The sequence below is a fragment of the Macrobrachium nipponense genome, chromosome 37 (genome assembly GCF_015104395.2).
Source record: "Macrobrachium nipponense isolate FS-2020 chromosome 37, ASM1510439v2, whole genome shotgun sequence".
Lineage (NCBI taxonomy): Eukaryota > Metazoa > Arthropoda > Malacostraca > Decapoda > Palaemonidae > Macrobrachium > Macrobrachium nipponense.
This window is the reverse complement of record NC_061097.1, coordinates 54182988-54200650: the sequence shown is the minus strand read 5'-3', so window position 1 is coordinate 54200650 and position 17663 is coordinate 54182988. Positions and strand designations below refer to the sequence as shown.

Sequence of the window (17663 nt, the reverse complement as noted above, 5' to 3'; positions counted from 1 at the left end):
TTCAGGTTGCTGACATCGAGTACCGGTCGCCATTCCCCGACTGCTTGGCACCAGGAACAGTCTGTTGTAAAATCCGGGGAATTCAGGTCGGAGACCTGTTCTACGGCGTGTTTCACGATCATCTGATATAACAGATCGTAAAGCACTTGTTACTTTTCTCCCCGATAAGAAGGAGACATGTCCCTGGGTGTCGTAGACAGCGGGGTGGTTTTCAGGAACGGGATCCGGTAACCCTTCTTTAAGATGTCCAAGGACCATTTGTCCGCACCTCTCTCTTCCCAGGCTTGCGCAAAAGCTGAAGCCTGGCTCCAACCGGTGACTGAAGGACTTCTGCTTCACTTCTTGTTCTTGGCAAGCGCAGTGGCTCTGCCTCTGGAAGTGCCTCTTCCTCGAGGGGCTGGTCTCGAGGAAGAACTACCTCGAAAGGGCTTCGATTTCTTGAGAATCGAAACTCCCATAGCCTGGGGGAAGAGATGATCCGAAAAAGGAGCGAAGAGCAAATCTGCTTTTTGTGACGGAGAGACAGATTTAGCTGTAAAATTGCAAAAACAGGGATCTCTTCTTCAAGAGCCTGTGCAAAGTGAGCTGTAAGCTCCTCCGAACCATCTCTGACGGCCTTGTCCATACACGACATTACGCTGGACAGCTCCCCCAGACTAATCGAGTCGGAACTCCTAGACTTGGCATCCAGAAACTCCCAAACACCAATCTAGAAAGTTGAAGACCTCTAACGTCCGAAAGAGGCCTTTAAGGTGGTAGTCCATTTCCGTAGTAGACCAGGAAACTTTCGAAGAGGACAGGTGAGACCTCCTCGAGGCATCCACAATGCTAGCGAAGTCTCCTTGAGCTGACGAGGGAAGTCTAATACCTACGTCTTCTCCCGTTTCATACCAAATGCCAGCCTTCCCACTAAGTCTCGAAGGTGGCAGGGCAAAAGAAGTCTTTCCCTGAGACTTCCTTTTCTCCATCCAGTCATGGACCTTACGAAGAGCCCTCTTAGTTGAAAGGGACTTCTTCATTCTGACAAATGCCGAGACCTTGTTGATCTTGGAAGAAGAAAGTTGTGAAGGAGGAGAGCGAGGAGCTTCCGGGTGAAACGTATCTCCAAACTCTGATTGAAGAAGGCGGGTCAATACCTGGTAGTCGGAAGAGACTGCCGCCAAAGGTTTCTCATCATCCACTTCAACCGAAGCGTCGCTAACCTCTGCTTCCGACACAGGTGAAGTTGGAGGAAATAAGGCTGGACTAAGACTATCTGGTCTAAGTTTCCAAGAGGCGCGTTGCTGTGAAGTGGAAGGCAAAGCTGACTCCTTAATAGAAACTCCGGTCGTATCTCTAAGACCCGAAGTAACTTGCAAAGTCTCATCAAAAACAGGTGGGAGACGACGAAAATCCACATCTTCGTCCACCCGAGCGTCCGCTGGCGCACACCTGGCGTCCACTGGCGCACGCCTGGCTGCAACTAGCGCGGGATTGGCGTCCACTCGCGCGCTGCTGGCGTCCGCTGGCGCACACTTGGCGTCCACTGGCGTGCGAATGACATTTACTAAAGCGCGCTTAACATCTCGCGCGCGCTCTGCTTCCGCTGGTGCACTCTTAGATGCCACTGGCGTTCGCTTGGCTTCCGACCGAGCGTCAGGATCCTGAACTTGCACCGAAGCGTTCACGCAAGTATCGAGCTCTCGCACCGCAAGCTTACGAGCGGGTAATACTGCTTCATGCGCAGAGCGAGCAAAATCCTCTTCACGTCCTCCAGAGAGCCGCTGGGGAGTCGCACGAACTCTAGCAGGCGAAGAAAGTGGAGAGATAGACGAGCGAGGAGAGGGAGAGGGAGACCTTCTAGATCTCTTCACAGGCAGACGGACATCCTTTCTCCTGGGACGTGGTGCGTCCCTTTTCTTAGAAAGAGCATCAGCAAGTTGTTGCTGCAAAGAGCGCAGGATCTTCTCAGTAGGAGAGGATTCCTTGTCAGGTGACGGGCTGATCCTGTGAGAAGACGAGGGCGAGGTACGCCTTCTTCCTTCTCCCAGAAACTGCCGTAGCACGCGCTCGAGAGCGACTGGGGCGCTCAACAAAGTCATCATCCGATGACTCCTTACGTTTCTTCTGTGGCGGGAAGGCTGCGAACACACTCTCAGAGGCGATGATCGCCTCTCGAGAGCCAAAACTGGACGTGAAGCGTCACGATCACCAACGCTCCTTTTCAGCGGGCGTGAAACAGAATGAGAGCTCCACCCCTTGTGCGGGGAGGAAGCCTCTGAAGAAGAGAAACACTCTTTCAGGAGACGTGCACGCGCACGCTCCTTGGCAGTCTGTGTAACGTCAACAGATACTGCCGAAGGCACGTCAGATCGGTGGGCGTTCCCCGTAACCCTCCTGCGGCTTTCGACATGCCCTCTCCCTGAAACCTGGGAGTCCGGCAGCGGTCTAGGCCTAGAGGCGAAATGGGCCGATCTGACGCACCCTCCACCAACGAAGGAGCACTGTCACTGCACTTTGCACCTTCACTTTTGCCTTCTAAGGCGAGCACTTTAGATTCTAAATTACGAATCGACTCTAAGATAAGTGTAAGGGTATTATTACCCTCCACAGACACTGTTCCAGGGCCGAAGGCGGGAACACTACAGGGTTAGGAGTAGTGATTAAAGGAGGGTTAGTAGGAGAAACATGAACTTCCTGACGTTTACCTGAAACGCTCCTGGAAGGAAGACCTCCTTAACCTATCCGTTCAAGCTTACGCAGATAGTGGACTCATACGCTCTCCATCCAGAATCAGAAGACACTCACATTCCTTGCAGCGACTTTCATACATACAATCATGCTCTCTGCAACTCTTACACAAAGTATGAGGGTCTACTGATGCTTTCAGTAGCCTACCTCGACAATCACTCTTGGTACAAAACCTGGCGCTAGCCGAACTAGAACCAGACATCTTATTTAAAGAGAAATCAAGCCAAAATCAAATCCACAATTAACGTGTGCCTAGCCACCGATCCAAAAGTCAAGATACCAAAAAATAAAAAAGGGGTACTTATAGTAGCCAAGTTTCCTAAATTCAAGACGGAGGTGCTGAAAACTGTGTTTACAACACCGGCGACAGAAAAATTATGAATAGAAAATGGGAATGATTCCTGATACCCGCCTCCCAGCGGCGGGAATGGGTACTAACCACCTGACTCCCACTACGTGTGTCGTAAGTTTTTTAATTTCTGTCGGACTTCGGAAAATACAGCTATATATATATCTGACAGGTAAGTTTCATGAACAAAACACAATATAAACAAAGCATACGACGATGAAGCGGGCAGAGAGCGATGACGAACACGTCCTTCACACCCGCGGCCGAAAGCAAAAGTGATTTGTTTACCGCAGCGCGACTGTCGGACAAGCAGTTAACTACCGTTCTCCCCTTGTTTGAAGCTTACGACCGTTCCAGCTGCCGCTAGCTACTTCCTATTGTTAAAGGACCGATGGTTTGTATTACGTATCGGAACAAATAAAAAACCAATCCACTATTACGCATGCCAATCCAACAATCCAGAGTCGATACCAAAAGTCAATCCAGATAATTTAAAGCGAGATAATCCAAAAATCCTAGACGGAGGTACTGCAAACAGTTGTTTCCAGCACCGGCAACAGAAAAAATATGAATAGAAAATGGGAATGGTTCCTGATATCCGCCTCCCAGCGGCGGGAATGGGTACTACCACCTGGCCGCCCACTGCGTGTGCCGCGAGTTTTGAAATTCTGTCGGACGTCAGAAAATATGACAATTTGTCGAAAATTGCATTTTTCCTAACTATACAAACCTGAGGTCCTTTAACAATAGGAAGGTAACTAGCGGCAGCTGGGACGGTCGTAAGCTTCGAACAAGGGGAGAACGGTAGTTAACTGCTTGTCCGATCGTGCGCGCGCCCGCGCGCCCAAGAGGTGAAGAATCACTTTTGCTTTAGGCCCATGCAAAAAGTTGCAGAGTGAGAGGTGGCATGAGGTGGGACTATATGTAAAGGACCTCAGGTTTGTATAGTTAGGAAAAATGATATTGTTATGATACAATAAAGTTTCATACTATCTTACCTGGCAGATATATACATAGCTAAGACTCCGTCGTCCCCGACAGAAATTCAAATTTCGCGGCACACGCTACAGGTAGGTCAGGTGATCTACCGTCCTGCCCTGGGTGGCAGGATTAGGAACCATTCCTGTTTTCTATCATATTTTTTTCTCTTCCACCTGTCTCCTTGCGGGGAGGCTGGGTGGGCCCTAATCGTATATATCTGCCAGGTAAGTATGTATGAAACTTTATTGTATCATAACAATATCATTTTCATACAATCAACTTACCTGTCAGATATATACATAGCTGATTGGCACCCTTCGGTGGAGGGTAAGAGACAGCTACTATATGGAATAGACAGGTAAACAAACATATGTTGTAGGTATAAATAAACCTTGGTTTCCTACCTGATAGGTGGTAGACTTCGTGTGTTTGCCCAGTAGTCTGCATCACCTCAAGAAACTTTAGCGAGATATGTGATCTAATGGCCAAGAGTTCTTGTGGGTCTGCCGAAGGGGTCTTATCCACTTACTCGGCAGAGCCTGAAAGGACTTTGTCAATGGGTGCTGATCCACTTATATGACATACACCTTATGAAGGAGCGCACACCGATCCCGATCACCTGATTCCTAACACGAGGGTTCGCGTCAAATTGGAAGAGTTATCCCCACACTCCTTTCAAAAACCCCAATAATTTCACGAAGTTAAAAAAACTTTAACTCAAAGTTAAGGATCAGTGTCGGCTCCTTATCCCAGTAACGTATCCGTAGAAACGTATAAACCAAAAGAGAAAGGATCTCTCGTAGGTTAACTTGACATCCTTTGTGTAATGAGAAGTCAACACAGAGTTGCCCTCTACCGTACAACACAGCTAATATGATCTTATATGACATATTTGTTATGTAAAGAACAAGAATTTGCAAAGCGCGCACTTCCTGCGCTTTTAATTCTCAGCTGTTTGAAGGAATCAAGTCACTAATGAAGTGCTTAGGAGATCTCCAGGTTTCAAAGAAAGACCAGGGCTTTCTTGAAATGGATCTCGACCCGACTGAAGCCTGAAGCCTGGCAGGAACCTCGCGCCTGGCTGGTGCTTCGCTCTTGGTTGGCGCCTAGCGCTTGTCTGGTACCTTTCGCTTGACTGGCGCCTCGCATCTGGATGACGCTTCGCGTCTTAGCTGGAGATTCGCGCCTAGAGCCTGGCTTGCGCCTGGCTGGCTGCTCGCGCCTGGCTGGCGCCTCGCGCCTGGCTGGCGCTTTGTGTCTGCCTGGCGCCTTGCGCCTGGCTGGCGTCTAGCTCCTGGTTGGAGTGGCGCCTTGCGCCTGCCTGGAGCTTCGCGGCTGGCTGGAAAAGTTCTGGAACGCGGCTCTCACTCAGTTGCTGGAACGCGGCTCGCGTTTATCTGTATGAACGAGGCTCGCGCTAGTCTGATGGAACGCGGCTCGCGCTAGTCTGTTGGAACGCGGCTCGCTGCTGGCTGTTGGAACGTGGCTCGCGCTAGCTTGCTGGCTGGCTCTCAGCCTCTCGCTCAGTGAGTCAGTGTTCTCTTATTCAGAGAACGAGCCAGATCGTCCGAACTTCTAACATGTACATTCTTCGTCTTTTCGGATGTAAGATGAAGAAACGAAGAACACGCACTTTTTAAAGGCTGCCTTTTGCAATGGCTATGCCCTGGCAGTCTGGACGACTATTACAGATCCCGCCGAGGGCAACGCCCGATCGGTGGGGATTCTCCATAACCTCCGTAAGGCTTTCGACTTTCCTTCTCCTCTGGGCTTGTGAGTTTGGAAGAGGTCTAGCCTGAGAGCGAGACAGAGCCGATCTGAACGCACCCTCTACTAATTATGACGCCTTTCCAATGGCGAACTTGGCAGTCTGGGACGATCTACAGATCCTGCCGAGGGGACGCTGATCGGTTGGGGATTCTCCATAACCTCCGTAAGGCTTCGACTTTCCTTCTCCTCTGGGTATGTGAGCTTGGAAGAGGTCTAGGCCTGGGAGCGAAACAGAGCCGAACAGAACGGCACCCTCCACTGCACTAACAGTAAAATCACTTCTTACCTTTCAATAGCTCGTATTTAGAGCTACCTTCCTTTGTCTTCAATTGCAATATGAATTTGAAGATTCTGTGAAGTAAGAAGGAGATGAGGATACCACACTACTAGTAATGTTAATGCTCTAACTGCTCGTTAGTACGAGAGCTATATAAACTTCTAAAGGAAGCGTAACTATTCGTCCTTACATTCCTCAAGAAGGAAGTTTAGCTCAATCAATTCTAACATTTTACTACACGTTATTATGAATAAATATTAAAATTTTCCTTCTTGCAAACTATGTGATTGTCTACCGAAAAGTTCGGTAGTTACACGTAAACAATTCTTCGAAATTTTCGAAGCCAAGTTATCAAAAACAAATTAATATGGCGTATGCCGAACCAAAGATCCAGTACTTCCCTGCAAAAGATAGCCCAGAAGATCGATGGCGATGAAATCCAAATCAAGTCAGGAGAACTGCAAACGTTGTTTACATTCCAAGCGACAGAAAAATATGATAGAAAACATGGGAATGGTTCCTGATATCCGCCTCCCACGGCGGAATGGGTATACACTGGACCGCCCCACTGCGTGTGCCGCGAGTTTTGAAATTCTGTCGGACGTCAGAAAATATGACAAAATTTGTCGAAAATTGCATTTTTCCTAACTATACAAACCTGAGGTCCTTTAACAATAGGAAGGTAACTAGCGGCAGCTGGGACGGTCGTAAGCTTCGAACAAGGGGAGAACGGTAGTTAACTGCTTGTCCGATCGTGCGCGCGCCCGCGCGCCCAAGAGGTGAAGAATCACTTTTGCTTTAGGCCCATGCAAAAAGTTGCAGAGTGAGAGGTGGCATGAGGTGGGACTATATGTAAAGGACCTCAGGTTTGTATAGTTAGGAAAAATACAATTTTCGACAAATTGTCATTTGTTCCGATACGTAATACAAACCCTCGGTCCTTTAACAATAGGAAGACTCACTTCTTGGTGGGAGGAATCTGAGTCTTTTTGGTGAACAGACTGGTGTTCGTCCAACCCTGGAGTGCCTCCCTGGTCGTAAGAGCAAGGGAGGGATCCAAACCTCTGTCCGATTGATCGGGGTGTGCACCGCAGGATCAATGGTCAGACCTCTGGGCCAAGTACTAAGAGAGAGGCAAGCGTATCTCTTCGTACCAGCAAGCAAGAACTTGTTCCTGTTTGCAAGAGATAATCATAAAATGATGGGTTGTCTCAAGTTGGCATCCACTTCCTCCCCCTTGTTGGAGGAAGTGGTGGATATTTACTCCTATCCCTACTGAAAGGATAGGATGGTGCTCTATTGAGTAGCTCACCTGCATCTTGTCCTTACCCAGCAGGGTGACGACCGTGTCCCTCTACAGAGGTAGAGGGAAGAAAAAGATGGGAAGAGGAGCCAGTCACACTCTCATTCCTCATCCATTCTTACGGTCACACCAGGACTCGATGCTGTTCAGCCTGCGAGGGTCTGGGTTAACTACACAACGTGTTGAGCAACCACCACGGTTCCCAAGGAAAAAGATCCAAGGAACTGTGGGCAATATCCCGAAGGTAGAAGGAGGTGCATGCGGCCCGGTTGGACCAGGCCCCTGCCTTCACTACCTGCGCCACGGAGAAGTTCTTGCGGAACGCGAGAGAATGATGACGAAGCGTCCACACTCATCCTGGGTGTCGAGTTTCTTCAGACAGCTCCGTCGCGCCTTCACAGGACAAAGCAGCATAGCCTTCGTATCGGAGGCGGTGAAGTCCATTAGGGAGGGTATTGTGAAGGACTCGAACCAATCGTCAGTTACCGAAGGGTTCTGAGTCTTCGCTACGAAGATCGGTACGAAATCGAGCGTCACAAATCCCCATCCCTTTGTGCTTGACTTCTCAAGAGAAGTCATGCAGTTACCTAAGACGAAAAGAAGGGAATAGTCGATGACCTATCCCTCTTCTCGACTTTGGTTATGTACAGTACTCATACTGACAAGCTATTAAGACGAAGTAATGATTGCTCTGGAACAACCGAACTAAGTCCACAGCATAGTTCGTAACTGACTCGGGCGCTCTGACAGCTGCCGACTGACTGGTTCGGAATCAGTAGAGGCAAGTTGTCCAAGCATCCGGGTAAGTCACGTGACCTTGCCTTCGCCCTTTAAAAGAGTTATGCTGAGAGACCAAACAAATAATATATTTGTTAGTCACCGATGCCGGACGGCGCGGCGATGATTCTCTTAATGCATAAGCTCAAAAGGCGAAAGTCAATTGCCTTCAAAAGACCGAGGTCCCTGATGGCAAGAAAATCTCATAGACGTTGAATCTCAGCTTAAGGAGAAACAACACTATGTGACGTTGAAGACGAAGGTAGGCAATGAATGCAACCTACATCTTCCAGCTGAATCGAGAGAAGGAATCTCAAGATTCTAAACCTGTGCTTACAAATGACTGAAAACGCTAACCGCCATTTCATTGCTGTCCGGTGTGCAGTGAAAGCGGGCGTTCTTCAGTAATGAAACACAGGGGAGAACCGCCTGAAGAACTGCTTCTCATTGTCTGAACGTTTGGAAGTAGAGCTGGCAGGTGTGGGAGTAGGCGATGTCTTTCAATACATCTGCTAGTCCGGGGTGAACAATGAACAATTGCACACCTCCGAATACAAGATATTTTGAGGACAAACTCAAATTCCGCAAAAATCATTCGCATTATCGAGATACGATGCAGCAAGAGACTATTACAGAATTCTGTTACCGTGCGGTAAACAGAAAGATGAGAGTCGAATAGATATCTCTGTTTAAAATTCTCGCAATACCGAAGACGATGAATACTAGCGTCACAGCAGTAGATGGTCATTCATGTATGCGAGAATCCCCGTTAATAAGAGACTTAAGTCCGTGATTGTTGGGCAGAGATACGGTTGGTATTCAATCAAAGCAGGTGAGAAAGACATAACCAACCGTGCATCTCGAAGCGGCAGCTGGTACTGAAATGCCTCGGGCAATTCAATACGCAGTAGCTGTCGCTGACTCCGTCACTGAGTTTGCCAAGTATCCTTTCCACGAAGGAATGCGTTCGCTAGAACCACCGAGCATAAAAAAGATATGCTCGAGCAATTATATTTATGCGAAACGAATTTCGGTAAATATAAAAGCTTAAATGGTGTTGTTGTGACAACACCATAAGTATATAAAATTGAAACTGGAAACTCCTGGGAGGTTGCAGGCAACCCCGAGTTGCAGTTCAATTAGAATACTTCTCGTCTAAGTCGCAATCCGTAGAATAACCAGGATATGCGCCTACCCCTTGGACCATTCAACTGCTTAGCAGAATCATGTCGCGAGGTTAATATACGTAGTATATTTGTAGGATTCTGAACAACGATCTCCATCCTAAATTCTTTCCTTCAAGAAAACAAAATAAGGATTGGAGATCGACCACCTTCGATCTCTATTAAAGAGAGTGAAGAAGTCTTCCTCGAAGGAAAGCTTCAATGGTGAACAGAATACTAAGACGATAGTTCAAGCCAAACTGGATATTCCCGTCCGTTCTTCTCTATTCCAGGTTGGTCGCCTACTGTGAGATAGTCTTCTTTCAGCAGCAGTCTTCTTCCTAATGCTAGAAATTCCAGGAATTCGAGCATAGGCGAGGTTCCCGATTATCGTGTAACATATCGGGGATTCTCGTCTCGCTCACTTTGGACCGTGGTCTCGCCTAAGTGTTTGGAGATCGTAAGAAACTCGAACACTCTGAATGCGCTAGAAATTCCATAGAATTCTAAGCAGTCTGCGAAACCCCCACCGAATTCATCAAACGACATCGGCTGGTGGTCCTCTCGATTCCCGTAGAAATCAAGAATGGGGCAGGATCCCTCCTCAACGACCGGGGCTTACGTCAGGTAGGACCCGAAGGTCCCCCCGGTAGCGCAGTCCCCAACGTGGGATCCTACAGAGAAATCTCTGTAGGATCCCTCCCCTTTCCCTCGTAGCCATAAGGAGAGAGGGAATGGGGGAGGAATTGGATACTCGCTCGCCTTCCCAGTGGAACTAGCAGTTGGAGAAGATTAGGAGCAGCCATCGCCTTGCGGCGATGGCCTCTCAGAGTCTGGGAAAACGTATCGTCAGGAGAAAACGTTTTCCCGAGGAGGGTTACAAACTCTCACTGTAGGTAAGGGTCTGCCGCCACTGTGAACGTCGTCTGGGTGGGGCTGATCGACACCTGACAGGAGAGAGCCGATACCATCCTCCGACTCATTCCAGTCCTCGTCGAGGTCGAAACCTCTCAGGAGGACCGAAGGAGTATTTAAATACGGTGTCCGAAGACACGTAGAAACGCCGCTGTCGCAGTAGAGGAGGTGGAAGTAGCTTGATCGACCGGCCAGAACTGAGAGAGCCTTCTTGTCCGGAGACGAGAGACTCTGGTTCAAGACAGAATCGACAAGCTCCGATCGCGGCAAACCCACCGTCGGTTTGGGTTCCCTCTCGGGCCCCAAAACGACTCGAGCAGAGACATGGCTCTGCTGGTGGGAGCGGCGAATCAGTGCAATAACCTGGGCAAAGTTACTCTGAATCTCGGAAGTTACAGCGTCTTGAGGAGTAGGACCGTCCAGTCCCTCCAACAAGAGCAGCTCCCAAGACCCTCCTCCTTCAGAAGAAGGACCAGCAACAGATCCCTGACGGTTGCCTCCAATCCCTTGCGCGTACGTCCTGGCTGGTCCTAAGACCATACCTGGCACGTGCGGCGTCGTGACGGGATCGTGAGCGGCGCATCTCTCACGATCACTCCTATATACCTCGCTCTTCCCGGCGTATGCCGAGGAAGTTGAAGGTATTGGAGAGACAGAACTGACGCTACCCCCTCCCCCCCCTGACGGTCGCCTCCAATCACTTGCGCGTACGTCCTGGCTGGTCCTAAGACCATACGTGGCACGTGCGGCGTCGTGACGGGATCGTGAGCGGCGAACCTCTCACGATCCCTCCTAGCTACCTCACTCTTCCCGGTGTGCCCCGAGGAAGTTGAAGGTAGTGGAGAGACAGACCTGACGCTCCCCCCCCCCGGCTCGCTGGCAGGACCAGCGTACGTCGACCCCGGTCCCGTGCGTCAGACGAGCTGCTGCTGGTTACCGTATCCGCCCGGTCCCTGTGGGAGCGGCGGTCAGGTGACCTGCAGAGCTCACTTTCGCGGTGAGACCGGTGAGCGTCCTCAGACAGAATCAGACAGAAGGGAGGAAAGGCGTAGGCGAAGAGGTTGTCCCAGGGGTGTTGGAGAGCGTCCTCTGCAGCTGCCCATGGGTCCGGCACGGCTGAAAAGAAAACCTGAAGTTTTCTGTTGTGCCGGGTGGCGAACAGGTCTACGACCGGTCGCCCCCACAGGTTGAAGAGCCTTTCCGCCACGTCTTGGTGTAGAGACCATTCGGTCCCTATCACCTGATCCCGACGGCTGAGCTTGTCCGCTACTACATTCCTCTTGCCTGGAATGTAGCGTGCTGACAGCTCTATCGAGTGAGCCGTGGCCCACTCGTGCACCTGCACTGTCAACTGATGGAGCGGAAGAGACACTAGCCCCCCCTGCTTGTTGACATATGCCACTACTGTGGTGTTGTCGCACATCAACACCACTGAGTGTCCCACCAAGCGGTCCTGAAACTCTCGGAGAGCGTTGAACGCCGCCTTGAGTTCCAGGACATTGATGTGAAGGTGCTTTTCGTGATGGTCCCACACACCTGCAGTCAGCAACTCCTCCAGGTGTGCGCTCCATCCCTCGGTCGATGCGTCTGAGAACAGAAGCATCTCCGGGGGGGGAGTGCGTATGGGCACTCCTCTTAAGAAGTTCTTGTCGTCGAGCCACCAGGCTAGGTCCTGCCTCACCTTGTCCGTGAGAGCCACGGGAAAGTAAGGAGGATCCTTGGCCTGAGACCAACTCTCCCTTAGCCTCCACTGGAGAGACCGCAGGTGAAGACGCCCGTGAGGGACTAACTTCTCGAGTGACGACAGATGGCCGATCACGACTTGCCATTGCTGTGCTGCCTGTTCCTGCCGAGACAGGAACCGCCTGGCTGCCTCCCTGAATTTGCTGATACGCAAGTCTGCGGGAAAGACCTGCCCAGCTACCGTGTCTATCAGCATACCCAGGTACTTCATCTTCTGCTTGGGTTCGAGATCGGACTTCTCGTAGTTTATCACGATCCCCAGATCGCGACAAAACTTGAGGAGTCGATCTCTGTCCTGTAGCAACTGCGAGCGGGAGCTCGCCAGGGACTAGCCAATCGTCGAGATACCTCAGAAGACGTATCCCGTGCGAATGGGCCCAAGCTGACACCAGAGTGAACACTCGCGTGAACACCTGTGGGGCGGTTGAGAGACCGAAACAAAGTGCCCTGAATTGGTACACCGTCCCGTCGAAGATGAAGCGGAGGTACTTTCTGGAGGACTGATGGATGGGTATTTGAAAATACGCGTCCTTCAAGTCCACTGAAAGCATGAAATCGTTCCCCCTGATCGAGTCGAGCACCGAGCGTGCCGACTCCATCGTGAGAGAGGTCTATCACCGGACGCCAGCCCCCCGATGCCTTCTCCACTAGGAAGAGGCGGCTGTAAAAGCCCGGTGACTGGTCCTCCACGATTTCTACAGCTCGTTTCGCCAGCATGGTCTTGATCTCCTGTCGAAGAGCGTTGTCCTTTGCTGATCCCCGGACATAGGTCTGTAGATGGACCGGTTTGGAGATGAGGGGGGGCCGAGACTCGAAGGGTAGTAGATATCCCTCCCGAAGGACGTCTACTATCCAGTTCTCTGGCGCCGTAGCGCTGCCAAGTCGCCCAATGGCTCGCCAGCACCCCCCCACTTCCGGCAGCAGGTGAGGGGGAACGCCGTCCCTAGCGTTTCCCTCCTCGTTTCGACTTCTTCCCACCACCTCCTCGGGGAAAGGAGGGTTGGGAGGAGGGCTGATTACGGCCTCCTCTAGCAGACGTCGAAACAGCAGGAGTCTTCACACGGGGCTTGGACGGTGCAACCGTCTTCGCCGCCGTGGAAGCGCTAGCCAAGCTCTTTGGCTTGGCCGCAGTCGCTCGAGATTGCCCAGTAACCTTCGAGACTGCCTGGTGAACTAAGCGGTCACTGTCATCAGTGCGCCGCCTTTCCACCGCAGCGTCCACCATCTCTCCGGGAAAGAGAGCTGGGGAACTCCTAATGGGTCCATTGCGAAGCCCGAGTGCCGCCTCACGCCCGGCCCTCTTGGTCACTCGGGTAAGGACTGCGTCCCTACGTCGAAGAACCAAGTTGGCCCACAGGTTAGCAGTCTGATGGGCGAGGTAAGAGATCGCTCTTCCTCCAGACTGGCACAGTCTCCTGAAAGAAGCGTCGTCTTCGAGAGCAGAACTCCCGGAGCCGGCCGCTACTTTGGATATTGTGAGGGACCACAAATCCAACCAAGAGACTGCCTGGAACGCTGCCATAGCGGTAGATTCCAGGGCAAGTGCCTCCTGCTGCGAGAACCAGAGGTTCTCCGACAGGAGCTGCTGCAGGGACACACCTGGAGTCAGCCTCGCTAACTCCGGGTTAACCTGTTTAGGCAGTATCGGGTCTTCCGAAGGCACGTAGAATCGCCTCTGACGCTGTAGAGGGGGAGGAAGCAGCTTAGAAGACCGTCCGGATTTCAGCGAATCCTCCCGTCCTGAGACGAGATTCTCAACTTGATCCAGGACTGAGTCTGCAAGCTCTGATCGCGTAACCCCACCATCATTTTGGGTTCCCTCTTGGGACCCCAAAATGATTCGAGCCGGGACGTGGGCTCTGCCGGTGGTAGCAGCGATCCTTCCGCAAGGTCATTATGCTGACGAATCAGCTTAATGACTCTGCAAAGTTCCTCTGTATCTCGGGAGTTACTGCGTCTTGTGGAGTAGGACCGTCCAGTCCCTCCAGCAAGAACAGGTCCCGTGATACTCTTCCTTCAGAAGGACAGCGGCAGACCCCGTGACGGTCACCTCCAACTACTTGCGCGTATGTTCTGGTCGGTCCTAAAACCGTGCCTGAGCCATACGGCGTCATAGCGGGATCGCGAGCGGCGCACCTCTCGTGATCACTCCTCGGTACCTCGCTCCTCCCGGTATAGCCCGAGGAGGTTGAAGGTACGGGAGAGGCAGACCTGACGCTCCCCCCTCGCTCGCTGGCAGGACCAGCGTGCGTGGAGGGCTGCTGCTGATCGTCAACCCGCGGTGGCGATCGAGCAGCAGGCCTAGCCTTGCCGCTCGCCTGGGGCGAGAGGCTCGGCTGAGAACGTCGAGGCTGATCTCTAGCGTCAGGCGAGCTGTTGCTGGTCACCGTCTCCGCCTGGTCCCTATGGGAGCGGCGGTCAGGTGACCTGATAGGCTCTCTGTCGCGGCGAGACCGGCCAGCGTCCTCTCGGCGCGTCGAGCCGCTGGTACCAGCCGTGGGGACCCCTTCCTCGCCTCAACCCGTGGCTGGTCAGCGACCGTCACGTCAACCCGAGCAGCCAGTTGGTCGCTGCGAGAGCGTCCACTGGCCTGGCGAGAGTCGTGTGCACGACTCTCACCAGTCTTCTGCTCCGCGCCGCTGTCTTGACGGCGAGCGAGCTCGGACGTCAAGACTTTGGCTGGACGGTCTCCCGTGGAAGAGCGTCCACTCGGTACTTCTCGCGAACGAGAAGCGGCCGAGACGGAACCTGGTTTAGCGGCAGGACCGCTAACACCAGGTGAGGACGTACCAGCCGAGGCTGGTACACCTCTGGTCCCCGTCGTCGTCTTCTTTGCAGAGGAAGAGACGGGTCCCGTTCCCGAAGGAACAGGAGGACCAGCAGAAGAGCTCCCCGACTCGCCTGAGCGAGACGGGCCCTTAGAAGATCCCGAAGGAGTCTTCTTAGGGGGGGAGGAGGCAGCCTTCTTCTTCTTCGGCTGTTTAGCCTTAGAAGTCGAAGGGGAAGAGGAGGCAGCAGACGACGAAGAAGACGACGACACCTTCCTCTTCTTCCTCTTCTTCTTCGCCAGGCTCCGCAGAACAGACGTCAGGTCTTCCATCCAGGAGGGAGCCGGGGCAGATGCCGAAGCAACAGGGCCCGACTGCACCTGTCCGGAAAGACCTGAGACTGTGACAGCACCACCAACAGCAGGAACAACAGGAACAGGTCCAGGAACAGCAGGAACAGCATGCACATTATCTGAAAGGGAAGGAGCAGCCGGGACAGCAACAGGTATGGCAGGCACGGCAGGCACCGCAGGAGAGCCAGGCGTCCTGTCGGCAGCTACCGTCATTCTCGGCACTGGCGGCAGGTCCAGGGGGGTACTCTTGGGGCAGCGGAAGTCCGGGGTCGGCAACACAAAGAACCCAGGTGGCGGTGGCACCGTCCTCTTTGGTACGGCAGTAATAGGTTTGTGTATTGCAGCCGTGGGTGTCACCGTCATTACATGTGGTGTATACACCAAGTGCGGTGGCATATCATACGCTGGTGTAGATATGGTGGTAGTGGTGGTGGTTACCGTACCATGAGTGACCACTGCCGACCCCGCCAACCGCTGAATCAACCCCTGTATACTAGGCACTCCCTGCAGTCCCAGCGACTCCCACACCTGTCCCAGGTCGTCCTTCGCTGATGGCACACCTGCGGAAGCAACAGTCGGGTTAGTCAGAGGGGTTTCCTCGCGCCTGGGGGGAGAAGAACCCCACCCAGAGCGGACGGAAGACCCCGAATACAACTGGACGTCCGGGTAGCGGGCGCCCTCCTCCACACTCGACGGATCGAGAGAGGAGAAGGACTCCGCTACCCCCCCCGCAGGGGAAGGCGCGAAACGTGGGGGCTGGCCGGGGGGCAGGAAAGAAGACGAAGTGTCCGTTACCAAAGGAGTCACTGGACTTTCCGATGACTTCTTTGGCGGCCTAAGTCTCTTCCTGCCCTCGTACAGCACCCACTGCGCCTCGGACCAATTCATACATGTTACACATGGCTCGGTGCGGGAGCATTCTCGCCCCCGACACCGAGTACAAACCTCGTGTGGATCCACATCCACAAATGATCTGAATCCGCCGCATTTACGCCCCTCCAGCCCGGGGGACACTCTACGGGCGACTGGGGGGCGCGGCGAAATCTCCATTTCTTGATCACTCATTATTACAATGAAAAAAGAAATGTAAATGTACTTACAAGCATACACTCTCAAACACACTAGGAAAAAGAGGGCTGATACTCAAAGCAAACGACAAAGCGGGCAGAGCGATGACGAGCACGTCCTATCCTCACACGGCCGAAAGCAAAAGTGGTTTGTTTACCTCCCAGCCGCGCGGCGCGCGACGATCGGACAAGCAGTTAACTACCGTTCTCCCCTTGTTCGAAGCTTACGACCGTTCCAGCTGCCGCTAGCTACTTCCTATTGTTAAAGGACCGATGGTTTGTATTACGTATCGGAACAAAGTACATTTTCTCTTCGCTTTTTTGTTGCACTTTTTGTCGGACATGCTGCCTTATCTTTAAAAAATCAAATAGCTACCAAGGACAGATTTGTTCGTTCTCGGCCAACTGCACTATAGTCAATTTTGGGCGGCCGCCTTTACCCCGTATTTTGCAAAATTGGTCCTTTTATGCCATAAACATGACAAAAATAAAACGAAAACATAAAGAAAAGACAGTATACCTAAATACCTAATATAAAGTAGGCTTTTACGACGGCGTGACCTGGAACGCCCCGGCAATCCTTTTCCTTCAGTAGGCCTACCTAGGTATAGGAGTAGCTAGCTACTAGGCTAGTAGTAGCTAGCTAGGCTAGATACGTCAATTAAGGAATCTAGCATTCGCTAATTCTACGGATGCCTTCGCCTTCAGTATGCCTAATCAGACATGGCCTACGCTTAGGAAATATTACGACTTTGTGAACACGAAAGCTCTCAGTCCTATAAAATGGAAGTCACTTCGTAGGTCTACGGTAGGCCTATGCTGAATATTATGCTTATGGGTTAGATTTAAGTGGTTTTAAGTCATCGCAGCTTGTTTAGATTCAAATAAATTTATTGATCTCACCTTCTTAAGTGCCAACAGCCACAGGAGAGTGAAATAGAGGGGTGATTTTACTCGATAGTTTTCAAATTTAACGGGAAGGACTTCCCTGGCGGGCGTTCACTACCGAGATAAACAAAGTCCTTGATTCACGCCATAAAAGAGTATTATCTCTTTATTCCATCAAGAAAAAGTAGATAATATTTTACTAAAAATAAGTTATTTCAATCCAACCAAAGTTTAATAGCTATTTTAAATACAATAAAAATAATTTATGCGATATATTTATGACAACATGGAAAATTATTTAACAGAAAAGTGAGAGCTTATACATTAAAAAGAACGTCAAGATGGCGTCTCTCTAGAAAGAAAAAATAATTGCAGAATGGATCCTAATAGATAAAGACATTGACAGAATCACAGATATGGACTTATCAATAAAAGAAGCAGCAGAAGACAAGCTAATGAGAACATATAGGAGAAAGTTGCTAGTAGAGGAGAAAGTAGAAGAGCAACCCTGGTTCAGTGAAGAAATAAGAAAAGGTATCAAGGAAAGGAAGGAGCTGAATAGGAAGAAAAGGAATGAGA

General features: G+C 51.4%; 1 protein-coding gene across 1 annotated transcript in view; it reads right to left on the bottom strand.

The window, feature by feature from the left end:
• LOC135209262 (protein Spindly-like) overlaps positions 1 to 17215 on the bottom strand; it is a 99868-nt gene extending 82653 nt beyond the window's left edge. The window contains exon 1 of the mRNA XM_064241967.1: positions 17100 to 17215. The gene's annotated coding sequence lies outside the window, so the exon portion shown is untranslated. The remainder of the gene's footprint in view (positions 1 to 17099) is intronic.
• Positions 17216 to 17663: the final 448 nt, after the last annotated feature.